Source organism: Podarcis gaigeae (assembly GCF_964106915.1).
Source record: "Podarcis gaigeae genome assembly, chromosome: 17".
Lineage (NCBI taxonomy): Eukaryota > Metazoa > Chordata > Lepidosauria > Squamata > Lacertidae > Podarcis > Podarcis gaigeae.
The window spans coordinates 41,413,986-41,429,153 of NC_139694.1; the positions used below are offsets into that span (position 1 = coordinate 41,413,986).

The following is a 15,168-nucleotide window of genomic DNA, read 5'->3' on the forward strand; positions in this document are numbered from 1 at the left end:
ATCCATTAAGTGGTGGGGGTGGACCATCCAAATTGGTCCCACCTCCCTGCAGAAGGGAAGGGTCTCAGAGAAATCCAGTTGCACCAGGAAGTGATCTGACCATGGCACCTCTTTCGTTTCGCTTTTACTTAGTGTCAGATCACCCACATCTATAGAGGTGAACACCAGGTCTAAGGCATGTGTGTGACTATGAGTTGGGCCAAACTTATCCCCATGGAGGCCATGCTTTCCATGAAGTCCTGAGCGGTTCCTTGTAAGGTCGTGTTGGCATGGATGTTAAAATCCCCTAGGACAACCAAACTAGGTGTCTCCAGGAGAACATCCACCACGACCAAAAGCAGCTCAGGCAGGGAATCCTTGGTGCAGCGGGGAGGTCGGTACACCAAAAGGAATCCTGTACTGCCCCTATTGCCCAACTTCCAGAACATGCACTCAGAGAACTGGGTCTTCCCATTAGGACGCCTGGTGCAAGCTAATGGCTGCATGCCCCCTCCCCCCTGCATCCCCCCTCACCACCCACATGACCTGGGTTGCTGTGCATAAGAGAAACCTGGTGGACAAGCAGTAGCAAGAACAGGACCATACGCCTCGTCCAACCAAGTCTCTGTTACACATGCCAGGTCAGTCCTCCATCCACGATCATGGATGGCAGTGGCCTTATGAATCATTGACCTAGTATTGCACAGCAGCACCTTACAGTTATGTGGGTCTCCCTTGTTGATTCCAGTATCCTTCTGGTCAAGACCAGACCCAGAGGCAGGGATAGTCTTCAAACAATGACTAAACCTGCCTCCTTGGTAATGACGTGGTCTGGTCTTAGATTAACTCCTCTTCCTGTCCGTGATCACTGAGATCAGGTGTCCCAGTGCATCCCCTCCGTGGAATTTGTCCTGGCCATTATGTTGGCTGGGGCCCACTCCCGGGCAGCCCTGACCCTCTCCCCAGAGTGGCCAATGTACTTGCAAATTATTATTATGTATTAAATTTATTAAATTTAAATCTGAGCTCTTGTTTCAAAAACATGTAGGTAGCACGCCCTATTAACAAATAGGAGTCCAAAAGGTGCAAGTTTTGAAGGAATGAAACACCCCCCATCCTGCCCTCCGAAGTCTGACATTTTGGGTGAAATTTAAATATGTACAATAATTACTTTTTATCAAACCTAAACTATTTTATATTTGGCATGCTTATGAAATTTACAGAGCAATCTTAAGCATGTTTACTCAGGAGAAAAGCTATGATGTTTAGTATGATTACACCCCTAGAATTTCAGCCTGATGGGTTATATTCAATCCTGCTGTTCCACTAGCCCAGCAGACTTCTGCTTGCATAATGGAACTTTCCCCTCTTCTCCCTTGCAGCCCCTCATGCACCCGTGAGACATGCTCAAGAGGGGTGGGGGATCCTCTGGAGAAGATTTTGAGGACATGTGGGGAGAGCAGAGCAGAAAAAGTCTTTCTCTGTGACTGGAACTTCATGCATGCAATGCTGCATACAACTCCAAAGGTATTAATGATTTACAGTGTGATCCTATTTATGTCTACTCAGAAGCAAGCCTCTCTGAGTTTAGTGGGGCTTACTCCCAGGCAAATATAGTACTCTACATATAGGAGTGTAGCTTTAGTTTTGTACAAGTGAAAGGACAGCAGAAGCAGGTTTCTTGCTTCTAGTATCTCCAAATTAAATCAAAGTTCTTCAAAAGAAGACAAGCAGCAATTTGCAAGAAAGCAAAAGCCCCCGTTTGCTCCTTCCATGGAAATGACAGCAACCTAGGTGCAGAAATGCATATTTGATGCAAGTGTTGTAATATTCCTAGAGTTTAAACAAGAATTAGCATTCCCTAATCATGTAGATTTACTTGCGTAAAAATCTTTATACCCCTTATTCATTCCAAAAGGGAAAATTATTTCACAGACTCTTTTTTCCAATTTTTCATTGGAGAAATGAATGCAACTTTGGGTTAGAGTCAACCAACAAGTCCCGCGGAAGGACTTCCTTTAGTGCAACAGAGCTTTCTCCTCCTCTTCTCCCCCTGTGCCCTTCCCAAATTGGCTCTAGGCAGGTTGGGAGAACTCCCCAGAACAGTGTGCATTAAAAAAATAAAATTCTTTATTGCTCACAATTATATCTTACAGTATGAATTAATGATTAATGATAAATTAACATGTGCCTTTAAGGTAAGATGGGGAATATGCAGGAGAAATGATTTTGAGGAGAAATGGAAGGTGTTTGTAGAATTTGTACTGTTAAAATGGAAAGGGGTCAAACCATTGCAAGAGGTGTTGACATTTTGGGAGGTTGGATAGTTACAATGGAACGGTCTTGGTGATGGGGTGTACATTTTTATTCTTATTTATTTATGATTATTACTCTGTCAAAAGAAAGAAATACAAAATCATAACTTTTTTATTAAAAAAGTGTGCAGGTCGGGGAAAGGGGGCTGTTCCATCTGGCAAGCTGAATTCCGTATGCTGGCTAACAGCTGCTATGCTCAATTCCTTCCTCTGTGTGTTCAGCAGAGGTCCTGGTCCCACTCCACATTAATGTTATACAACAGCCTTTGGCATCCTGGTGCCCTCCAAACGTTTTGGACTACAGCTGAGCTGATTGCGGATGATGGGAGTTATAGTCCAAAACACCTGGAAGGCACTGGATTGGGAAGGGCTCTTTGATAGCCATTTTTGATGAGCCTGCAATAACTAAAAAGAGTCTACAATGCTACCAAAACCCTAAGCTATGCAAATGGAAAGAGGAGACAATTACACTGACTTTTGTAAAATATACTAATGGAACTAATGGAGAATGTGTTAAGGGGAGTTAAGCATGATATTCAATAGCTTGGACTAGGCTTGAGCATTTGTGCATATGAGAGGGATTCTTTTGCAGAAACACCCCAGAGTGAGAGCCCTTGCTCTCTAGCTGCTTATTATGTGGCTGCCTCTGAACCTTCAGGCAGCAGCGCTCCCTCCACGACTCCCCCAGACATGAATGCAGAATTCCCTCCTCAAACTTCAAACATGGTTTGTGTCCAGCCAGCCCTTCAAGCTACAAAGGGATCAGAATCTGCCTGGCATTATTAACCCAAGCAGAGGTGCAGAACTCTTTTGGACACATGCATGCCCTCCAGTGGCTTCTTCTGTAGTGAAACAAGGGGAGGCCAAGCTCCTCAGAGAGGAGCGGCAGACCCAGCACTCAAGCCACACTGAGCTGCACAATGCCCCGTGCAAAAGGATCAGCACAGCAAGTCTGGAAGCTAGCAGTGCAACATGGGGAGAACATGCAGGGGGTCCTGCTTTCCCTAAAGTTCCCTGCCACCCCTGCTTTTTGGCTCAGGTGTGTGGAAGCCCACTGCAGGGACCCTGGGAAATGGAAGAGTGAGGGCTCAGGTGCTCTTTCAAAAATAACTGCTAGACAAAAACAGTTCCAACCTGGGCATTATGGGGAAGAGTGAGGAGGATCAACATTTTATGGCCTTTTAATTTTTGTTTGGGGGGGTTGTTATTGGTTTGTTTTGGTTTTTATTATGTATTTTGTGTTCTCATCTTGAATTTTTATGTCCTGAACCACCCTGTGATCTTTGGATGAAGGGTGGCATACAAACTTAATTAATTAATTTCCCCTGCCTTTTTCCCTGGTGGGACTAAAGGCAACCTACAGATAAAATAGAAAGTGTAATAATTAAAAAAAAAAGAAAGAATATATTCTATTAAAGCCATACAAATAATTACAATAAAAGCAGCACAGCACCAACCCCCTTATTAAAAATAGTCAAGTTCCCAGCAAGGCTTTTTTCCTGGGGGTTCTCAAGGGTATGCAGTACCAGCATCCCTCCCCCCCAATTAAAAAAGTGTGGCACTTACTGTAACACACACGCTGGTTCCCAGGCATCTCCCAACTGCCCTGAACTTCCTGCTTCAGAGACACACCTGTTTCCCTAGTAGATTTACTTGCACTTCCAGCCTAGTGTGGCAGTGTGTGCTTTCCTTGTCATGTCAACCAACTATCTGTGCAATGAAATTTTGGGTTTATTTCCCCAACCATACACACATGCGCACACACACACACACCCCCAAAATTGAGGGAGGGCAAGAAGGAAATTTCAGAGAGCTAACAAAAACAGGAGAGATGAGATCTCATTAGGCCGTTGCTTGGATACTTCTTTTTGCCCAGTTCCTGGCACCGGGGCTGTGAAAGATGAAGTGCTTGGGTAAGAGCAGTCTTCAAAAGGAGCAAATTCTCCTGCCGCAGCCCACTCGCATGCATACAGGCACACTGGTTTTTATTGCTTCCTTGGAACCATATAGAAGCAACATGTCTGCAGGTATGCTGACCTAGTGATGTACAGGACCCTCAAGACCTCCAGTGGGGCTGGTGGTGAGGTGGTGTCAAGTTGGTCAAAGGATCAGTTTGGGCACCTTGAGCTTCCCTGCTCCATGCCACCCAACTCTCCTTTTTCTCCCTTCTCACCTCCCTGCACGGTGAGGGGCTTCTTTTTCTTTCGCCCACTTACTGGTTCAGGCTGAGTCACAGCAGGCTTGAGAGAACAGGCGCCCCTCCTCTCTTGCACATTTAGGGAGCTATATTTGCAACCAATTCTCTCTTCCTCCCTCCCTGCTTCAGTAGCAGAGCTGGGACAATTCTCTCTCTTTTTGGTTTGTTTTTTAAAGGATCCATTATTGGCATGGGATATACTGTATATGAAGAGGCAAAGGTCTGTGAGAGCAACTTTCTTATCTGGTCCGGATCAGCAGCCTTTCCAAATACTGTTTAGCATTGCCCGTTCCTGCTCAGGAGGCACAATGATGCATTCATGAGTCCTGCCATCTTTCTCTCTGCTTTGAAATACAGCAGAGGAGAGAGAAAGGACCCCCACTCCATGAGCCCTGCTGGCTGGAGCTGATATGCAGGGGGGTGGGAGCTGCCTGGGACCACAGATTCCCCACCCCTGAACTATACCATATACCCAACCCTATAGCAGAAGCTATATTATGGTCTTGGAAGAAACCAAGATTTTGGAGCCATATTCTTAGGAAGGAAGAAGACAACAGCACCGTGGTCAGGTCCAGGCATTAATCCCGGGGCTTAATCCGGGGGCACTGCAAGAGGTGGGACTTCCAACTCTACAATTCTATGATTTTATGAAGGATGGAACCAAAGTGTGCAGGTGGGGGTGCCTGTGTGTGTGTGTGTGTGTGCAGCTCCAAAGAGCTTCCCTCCCAGTCAGCCTGGTGCAGAAGCTCTTTGCACGTCCTTTCCCCTGCCTGCTCCCTTTCTGTCCTCTCTGTCTTGCTATGACCAGCAGCAGTGTGAGCCACCTTGCTCTGGAGCTCCCCTTAGGCAAGGCAGCAGTTTCAGGTCACTGTGATTTATTAAACAGCATGAGCAGCTTTGCCGCTGCTTAAATATTTAAAGAGTCTTTGTACTGAGAGAAAAAGCATGGTGCTCGCACAGAGAGAGAGAGAGAGACAAATAGCAGGTGCTGCAGAAAGCATGGTTCATCCTTCCTGAAGTCATGAAGTAGATGGAAAAGGTTGTTCGTAGCAGCTGCTGTTCTGTGGACTCCCAGAGCTGCCTTCCAAAGTCTTCCTTCTTATAAGGGTGGGGCAATTTGGGCTCAACTGCACATGGCTCAAGGGAGACTCTGCTCCATCTAGACATGGACCTTGCAGAAGCCAGGGGTCACTTTCTTCCCAGTCCCATGTCTCTCGCAAGGCCATGCCTCCGCAATGACCTGTGGCCAAGTAAGCAGAATGCAGCCGTCACTGGCTATGCAGGCCAGTCCACCCAGGCACTTGTACTGCCTGCCTAGGATAGTGGTGCAGGCCTGCCTTAGGTTATCGTAGAATGCCCTCTTGACTATTTCAGCCAGAAATCATTTTCTCAGCCTAGCCTACCTCACTGGGTTGTTGCAAGGAGAAAATGAGACAACCACAGACATACTGCCCTGGCCCTTTTGAAGGAAGGGCAGAATGCACACGTGAGACATTAAATAAATATAAGCAGCAAGATCCAGGCAAGTGTTTGACCCAGGCCCAGGCTCCTTGAAAATGTGTGTCGGATTTCAAGGGATATTCTATTTGCATTTTTAAAAGCTATAATCGCCAGGCTCTAGATAAGAGTGGATTTGAAATCCTGCCAAAGATAGTCACAAATGTCCTACCATTCCGTAATAATAGGTAGGCAGCACAATTCAACTGAGATTGCACCCCTAATTTCTATGGTCCAATACTTCTCTTTTTCTCCATCACTGCAGAAATTATACAGGCAGCATGGAACACAAGAGGTTCTGCTGCACTGATGGAGCAGAAAAAGGGACAAAACACAAAAAACACATACACCTGCACATGATCCTGAATGAGGAAGGGTTAGTCAGGGACTCAAACATCCCTCTGGCAACGAGTGGGGCCTACTTAAAGGGAAATCACCCAACAAACCTCTGTAGGATGTCCACATATAAGCATTAACAAGCAGACGTAAGTAAGAAAATGTGAGCGGTTGTATTTTACAATATTTTATCTTTGGTATCAAGGGGCTGCCCCTTCCCCCTGTGCTGTACAGTATCACCTTTACCGCAGACTCTGCTTCCAGAGACACAACCACCCTTTGCAAACTCCTTAGCCAAGAGGTTTCATGCTCCACACCAACGTGACGGCACAACAGTGAAGTTTCTTTGTGGGTGGTGCAAACAAGGAGCTGCGCGCAGAGCCCTGACCTGCTTCCCCCTCCCAAGCCCATCTTTGTGTCAGGCATCTACTTGGCAGGCTAGGAAGCGGGGGCGTCAGTCCTGACAAGCTGTCAGTGGAGGCTGATTATTCCATTATTGGCAAGTCTCCTGTGACACCTGACCCCACCCCCTTGCTCAAAGCAGGTGTATGCCGCCAACCCAGCGTGGAAGATGTTAATGCAGTAGCAATGGGTAGATGGGGCTTGGAGCTGCCGGTCCCCCACAGTCCTCCTTTTGGGGCATCAGAAATGATGTCATTCTTGGAACCATCCCAAAAGATATGCTAACAGACCACCTGATTTCTTAGCACACACCCTATGCAAAGCAGAGTAGGGGCATTTTAAGACGTGAGCTAGGAGAACAGAAGCAGCTTCCGGGGGTGGGGGTGGGGGCTGAGCCACAGAACTGTCTGGAACACAACATACTTAAAAGCTTTCCTTGAACTCTACTCATTCCTCTTTGGAGGATGCGTGAGAGTGGCCCCTACAGACTTCTTTTCACGTTGTAATAGCTTGCCTTCCTCAATACTTTCATGGATTAAACACCACTCTCTATTTCTGGCGTTCAATGTCACTGCCGAGGGCGCTTGGAGGCCAAAGCATTCACATTTTTATTCCATAAATATGCACCCTGGTACCTCAAGAAACTAAGCTTCCAAATTACTGTTTCCTTAAGAATGAAACCACAAGTTATCAAATCTCATGGTTGCAAAGGGATGTTTGGAAGTCTAATGCTTAGTGGATAGGATTTCAGCACTGTTAATCAGTCAGTCTTTCCCGGGAATGGATGCATTTGACCAAATTCAACCAGCTCCTACACTTTGATTTAGAGCTCAACACCTAGCAGTTTGGTGGGCAGGGGAGGGTTTATCAAGCACAAGGTTTCCACAACAAAAACTCCAAAATCCTTACCCAGGTTATGTAAATAGATAGCCACACAGTAAGACAGTGCACAGAAGCAGAATGCAAATTCAGCAACATGAGCTGACATTTCTTGGCAAACAGTAGCACGGTATTTTATATATACCATCTATTTTATTTCTTCCACTCATAACCTACCCTTCATCTCAAAGGTTCCCTGGGCGGTGCACAGCCAAATTCAATTAAAAAACAAATACATTAAAATATAACCTACAGCACTGCACGAGAGCTTAAAATCAGAAAACATCAGAAAACCACAATGCAAGCAGCAGGAGAGAACAGGTATTCAGCTTAGCCTTCCCCAAATGCCCAACGTGTGGCAGCATCGAGAGAAGAAACAGCAACAAAGGAGGATATTGGGGCCGTGAAGAAGACACAGCTTGGCCAGTGCCAAACAGATTACTGGGATGCCGCTCTCTAAACACCAGAAGCTCCAGCAGACATTGCCAACATCCTTTCAGCTTAGCTCTATAAAGGACAAAAACTCACTCACAAAAAAATGAAAAAGCAGAAGTTTCTTGGAATTCAACCATGATCGCACCTGACAACTCTGCCTGCCATTTACTGAGAAACAAGAGCACACACATGCAGCCATAGTTGAGTCAGCAATTCTTTTTACAGGCTCAATCGATAAGTCCTACCAAGGTTCCCAGGGAGCCATGCTGCTACTGAACTCGGCCTTGTATTCTGTCGGTCGTCAGGCGCTTTGTGGGAGAGACACTTTTTCACCTCACCCCATTCCTCTCTGCAGATAGAAAACCAGATGCCCCCCAAAGGGCCACAGTCTAGCATGGCTGCAGAAATCACTTCCAATCAGCCACTTGCTGAAAAATGTATTGCTCCCAAGAACACCAAAGCCGCCCCCCCCCCCAACAGCAGCACCCTGTATCTGCCTAGCTCAAGGAAGCTCAAGTTCTACTATTCTGCATGATATAGATATGCTGTTTGAACTTCCTTAAAAAAATTAATCCATCCCCACATCCAATGTGCAACACAACCCACCGGCCCCATGCCTGACACAGCTTTACTTTTAGCCCCTGAAAAATATGTCTTAATTCTAAATGCCCCTTTATGTACTTTGAAATCTGATATCCCCAGAATTCCATCTTCTTCATCCACTATGGTTCATGTGTAACATGATGTCTAACTAGAGTCCTTCATTTTTTAAGAGAGCCCCAAGCATGAAACTGCCCCAAGAGAGAAAAGTGAAAAGGCGCAGAGACTGGAACCAGGAAGCCAGCTTTTCCTGATAGAGGAAAACAAATTGTAGTAGCTAGAGATGGCAGGAGGAAAAGAGATCAAGCCAGAATGCAATGCCGAGCTATTGTTTTAGACACAAACTGCTCAGAACAGCAAGCCCCATGTGTATTTATTAGTATTGATAGAGGTCCTTAAGAGCTGTTCAGGGGAATTTTCAGTGCATCAAGGATACCATCCTATTCAGCTTGCTTCCCTAGCATGACTGCATTTCAGATGATTCCTCAAAGGAGCAGGTGGCACAGAAAGTCATGAAATCTGCTTCCTCAAATATTTCCCAAGAAAGGCTGGAGTAAAGGCCACTAATCATGCATCAGGATTAGGACGTATTGCCTTTGGCTTGCCTGAATGACTAAGGCTACTAGCTCAGATCTGTTTAAATTAATCAACCCAAACCTTTAGCTGATTAATTTGCAAGGGGGGCAATTTTAACTTGCAAGTTTGTGAAATAAGGAGAGCACACCGGTTTGCTTCTGAAGCAATCTTGGTTCCAGTGTATCATAGGGGAATAAATGAAGAGAGGAAACAGTGGCCATGGTCCTTCCTTCTAACCAAGAGCACCGATGGCTAGGAACTTGTATGTTAGCTTCCACTTTCTTCATTGATCTCACCACACTGTCCCAACTAAATCCATATCCACCTGGCTGCAACAGAAGGAGAAGAGACACACAAAGGATTCCACCGTTGGCCTGGCTGGAATCAACGGCCATTTGCTTCCTATTCCTCCACCACAAGCTGCTTCCTCAGCTGCCATTCCAATGGATCTCTAGAAAAACAATTGCATAACTTTTGAGAACCGGCACCTGCATTTCCTTTCTTTGCTTCCAATTACTTTTGAATTGTGAGCCTGTGGGCAGAGACAATTCACAATTTTCAAACATCTCTACAGTGCCTAACAATTATTTTTTTCGGGAGGGGGGGAGTGTCTCTTTATAAATGATTAATAATTACTAGGGTTCTGGAAACATATTAAAGTTTAACTGATCAATCACTGATGTAAAAAAAATTCCTTTTCTACCCAAACTGAAAATACTAGTGTTAGAAACTGGGATAGAAATGCTAGGAGTCATGTGGCTCCTGGGATGCAGGTTGTGGGTGCCAAAACAAAATGTCTTTCTCTCTTTTTTTGGTACCCCCACTGCCAGACTAGGCAACCCCGTGGGGGGGGGGGAACCTGCTGCCGGGCGAATCAGGTAATCTGCAGGTAGGACAGCAGCAAAATGTGTGTCTTTTCCTACAGCGCTATCCCGCCAAACACATGATTCGCCTGGCAGCAAAAAATTCTCTCTCTCTCTCTCTCCACGCCCGCCCATATACTATAACTAGTCCACCCCCACCCATATACTATAGCTTGGGAAGGGCAAACCCATGGAAGACAAGCTCTGTATAAGACACAGGTTAGAAGGTTATCCCATATCTGCTTAATTTACAGATACCATGCCATCATCACATCCAGGTTAAACTACTCCCAGCGCATTCTACATGACGCAGCCTTTGGAAGGTGTTTGGAAACAGCAGGTGCTGCAGAATGCTGCAGCCAAAGTACGGATGGAAGCCTTTTCTCCTTTTCCAAAGCATAAAATGCCATGTTATATGACATTCACTTGACCACTGTATTCTTTGCATCTCAGTTCAAAAGGCTGGCTATCACTGAACGCTCTAAATAGTTTTGAGGAATGGTGCTTAAGGACTACTGCTTTCTCCAGCATGATGCTGGCTGACTGCTAAGGTCTTTGGGGGAGTCTCTGTCCTGTCTCACAACACTGTCAGAACTGCATGGAACATGATACTGTCAGCTGCAACTGTGCTACACTATGGAACTTCTCTTTTCTCTGGCCTTGCTCCCACTTGCCACACATGGTTGCAGGGATTGTGGCATAATACACTGCCCTTTGTGGGCTGACACTCTGGCAGAGGATGGATCGGTGCTGAAGAGAAGTCACTGGAGACATAGGGCTGCTCCCAGAGCATGGCTCCATTTCTCCACAGCCCTCTGCCGAGTCCAAGAAAGAACTCAAGCACACAGCCCTGTAATCGCTCTCCCCTCTCAACCTCAGTTGGCCTCCTAGCAAGCCCAGCCAAGAACCACCCACCGAAAGCCACAGCAGAGAAGGCTGGAGAGTGACTTCAGCTCCTTGCATTCCACAAGCCAATGATTTCTACCTGTCCTGTGCCAGAGAGCTTTTTGGAAACAAAAGACGCTGAGACAGGAAGCGAAGCAAGGTGCCACGTAGAGAGATCTCCCTCCAGAGATCTCAGCAGGCAGTTGGTGCTTCTCTACCTCTTAAGACCAGCCCCCTGGTGGGCAGGGAGGTGGAACCCCTCTCTCCTTGGTAAAAAATTCCTCAAGTGGAAATTTATTCTCTCCTTCCATCCTGGCCCCTCCCAACCCATCAGAAATACAGCAGTCACTCCTGTTAATTTCCCCTGGGTCTAATAAATGGCTACCCCCAGGGCTCCACAGTTGCTGCCTTCTCCATACAGCATCAGTGGTGACACTCGAAGAGCCTGTGTAAACCATCGCCTGGAGCTACAAAACCCAACTCCTGCCCACAGATGCAGCAATCAATGTCTCCTGCTCATATGCAGCCCCCCCCCCCCTGTGCTGGGCGCTAATTATGGAGCCAGGTTCAAAACTGCTCCCAAGATGCTCAAGCGTCTCATCACATTTCCATCCAGTGCAGACAGTATGAGTCTGCTCCAGCTCCTGGTTAATGTCACTTCAGGGGTATACAGAGAGAGCGGCTGCTAAAGTGAACCTGGCAGGAGATTTATGGCAGCAGTGCTGCTAGACCGGGAAAATCTCATTTCTCTACAGAAGGGGCTTCTTCATCATTCACTTATTGAGAATGGAAGTGGACTGTGGTCCCAGCACTACTGCTATTTAGGGTAAAGGCACTCGGAGATAAGTTAACTGTCACTGCTCAGTACACACATTACACTTAAATTAGGAGAACGTGAGGGTCCCTCCGCCCCCCCCCCACCTCAGTCCAGTGGATTTGCAAACTGGTGTGGACTAAACAACAATCAGCCAACAGGTCTGTGGAGATGCAATCTAACCGAAGGAAGCTCTGAAAGTGAGATGAAGGCAGGGCCGGGAGGTAGCAGGAGCATGAGAGGCCACGGACTCCTTACCTACTGAGCCTTCCTGATGACACAAGCCTAGAGAGCTCCCTCTTCCTATGGCAAAGTACCGGAAGGTCAACGGCTACACATGCCTGCAGCCCACACTTAGATCAGTGGTGGTAGCGGCTGGATGTTTCTGGCAGGGCTGTGCTCGTGTCCCAGCCTGACCCAGGGGCGGAGGGAAGAGATTGTGATCCCTAGTAATTTTCCTTCTTTCAGTTCTCCCAAGCCTCCCTTTTGTTATTTCCCCAGCCCTTGATATTTAGACCATAATCTCTGCAGGGCAAGACTTGCCTTTTCTGACTTCCCATGTACCAGGAAAGACCATGGTTCAGTGGAGGAGAGCCTTCTCTCAAGTTCAATTCCTGGCATCTCCAAGCAGGGCTGCCTCAGAAAGATTGCTGTGAAATCCCAAAGAGCCATTACCAGTCAGTGCTGACAAGGACTGGGGAACCCGGTACCCTCTAGCTGTTGCTGCTGGACCACAACCCCCACCATTTCTGACCATTGGTTCTGCTGGTTGGGTAGGAGGGGAGGGAGTTGGAGCCCAATACCTTCTGCAGTAGCACAAGCTCTCTATCCTTGGTATAGACAACCCTGAGCTAGATGGGCCAAGAGGCAAGGTTCTGTCATTGTGTAACAAGAGGGTTAAACACAGTGGTACCTCGGGTTAAGTACTTAATTCGTTCCGGAGGTCCGTTCTTAACCTGAAACTGTTCTTAACCTGAAGCACCACTTTAGCTAATGGGGCCTCCTGCTGCCGCCGCGCCACCAGAGCACGATTTCTGTTCTCATCCTGAAGCAAAGTTCTTATCCTGAAGCACTATTTCTGGGTTAGTGGAGTCTGTAACTTGAAGTTTGTATGTAACCTGAGGTACCACTGTACACGCTAAAGCAAGACTCTGTTGTTGTAGTTCCTCTGAAACCAGGATACAAAACATGCAAAAATAAAAGTGAAATCTATACAGCCAGCGTAAGATCTTGGGAGTGGTGGAAGAGGTATGAAGACAAAGTTGAATGCACCACAATCGGGACAGGGGAACCTCAAGCCCGGACAGCCAAATGCAGCCGCTTCCAGGCACCTCTACAGCTCTTGTGCCTCTCCCTAGGCTACATTTCACCCCGGAAGTGCTCTTCCCCCACTTTGAGTGCTCCTGCCTGACTGAAAGGAGTTCTTGTACTGGGACTTCTTGTCTCTTACTTCCTTGAATGGAGGACAGAGAATGCAGAACCCTTTGGTTTTGTATGGGTGCAATGTAACAGGTTAAGAGTCACCTACCACTGACAGTTCCCACACAAAAACCAGAGGCTTCTGCATTCTTTGATTGGCCATGGCTCCCTGGCACACCCAGGATGATGGGAACACAGGATGGCAGTCAGACATTGTGCGAAGCTCCTCTTTTAAGGTGTGGCTATGTTGCTTTCCCTTGACCCTTGTTGCCTGTCTACTGCTTTCCTCTTTGCTATATCTGCCTATTTTGTCCATCTGTCTATCCCGCTGCAGGGTGGTGACCACCTCAGGGTGATGGATTTGGGATGTCAAGGACGTATGAGTGGAGGCACACAATTTATTGTTGTTGTTAAAATTTGCATACCTCCCTATACCCACAGGTCTCAGGGCATAAGATTGACCCCAAAGTACCATCAATTGTGCAGTAGTCCTGTACAAGCACCACAGAAACGACTGAGGACTGAGAAAGAGCATGGGGTGGCCCATGCTAATTCTTCTTCTTTGGCGATCACTTGTAACAGAGTAAGATTGTCTGTTACAGTGAGTCTGTAAGAGACTGTGGAGGCCAATTCCGGAGCCACACATACTTCCACAGTGCGGACATAAGTTTCCGGGTGGGAGTTGATCATGGTGAGGGTTTGCCAAACGTGCTTCTCTCTTCGCATGTTTCTCCCTTGCGTCCTGAGTTTGAGTGTCTTCAAAACCTAAGATACCTTTGGTCAAGGCTGTTCTCCAACTGGAGCGCTTGCAGGACAGTGTTTCCCAGCTGTAGGTGTTTATACTACATTTTGGAAACATTTGCCTTGAGACAGTCTTTGAACCCCTTTCCATTTTTAAGCTTGGAATAGAGTAGCTCCTTTGGAAAATGAGAATCAGGTATCCGAACAACATGACGAGACCAACCAAGTTGCTGTTGAAGAATCATTGCTTTGACACTGGTGATCTTTGCTTCTTCCAGTACACTGGCATTAGTTTGCCTGTCTTCCCAAGTGATGTGAATTGATGGAATCTTTCGAGGGTTGGAGATGGTGTTTATAAGTGGTCCATGTTTCACAAGCATACAGTAAGGTTGATAGTACAGTAACTTTGTAGCTAATTAGTGGGAAGGTGGCGCCATCTGAATTTTGCAATCTAGATCAGGGATCAGCAAAGTTACCACGCCTTGGGCCGGTGTCTCCAGCGCCAATCATGCGGTGGGCCAGAGGGCGGGGGAGTGTGTGCCCATACACATGTGCACACGCTATTTCTGGCGCACTTCCAGGTCGGAGAAGCACCAGAATTAGCTTGTGTGCATGTGCACGGGCCTCCTCCAACCCAGATGTGCACCGCAAATAACGCTTGCACATACGCACAAGCTGTTTCCGGTGCTCCTCCAACCCAGAGGTGGGCAGCAGTGCAGTGCTGGTAAGAGCGGGCGGTGACAGCGGGCGGCAGGGGTCTCAGGATGCCGGATAAATGAGTCCCATGGGCCTTAGTTTAGGGACCCCTGAATTAGATAGAAAAAAATGTATTGGGCCGATCCTGATCCTGCTCTTTCCTTTTCTTTGGCAGGAAAGAAACAGAGCCAGGATAGGTCTAAAGAACCAAAGACACTCTGAATGTAGGCAACAGAATATTAGGGAGGAGATAGAACAGAGCAAAGGTGCAGCAGGCAGGCGACCCACGAAGGATGCCCCTGCAGAAGGTACACCCAGCAGCCAGCTGCTCAGTGTCTTCTAGGACCAGATATCCCATCTGTCCTTCCAACAGATGCGTTGGCTCAGAGCCCAACCCATCAGAGCACATACAGCTTTGCCAAAGCCAGAACTGAGGCTGTTATCACACCCTGCAAAGCCCCAGCTGCTCTGCAGCTAGGATTCTTCTCATCTGGGGCACAACCTTGAAGCTAGAGTTCCTAGGAAGGAGGGGAA

General features: G+C 47.1%; 1 protein-coding gene and 1 long non-coding RNA gene across 3 annotated transcripts in view; both read right to left on the reverse strand.

Annotated features, from left to right (window-relative positions):
- The window catches only part of NDUFB11 (NADH:ubiquinone oxidoreductase subunit B11), a 40,505-nt gene that overhangs the window by 19,077 nt on the left and 6,260 nt on the right, over positions 1-15,168 (reverse strand). The window lies entirely within an intron of this gene.
- LOC310835415 lies at positions 3,506-10,123 on the reverse strand. Its single transcript, XR_014559654.1, has 2 exons — positions 6,230-10,123; positions 3,506-5,702 (listed from the first exon to the last, which is right to left on the reverse strand). It is a non-coding gene; the product is annotated as an uncharacterized lncRNA (long non-coding RNA).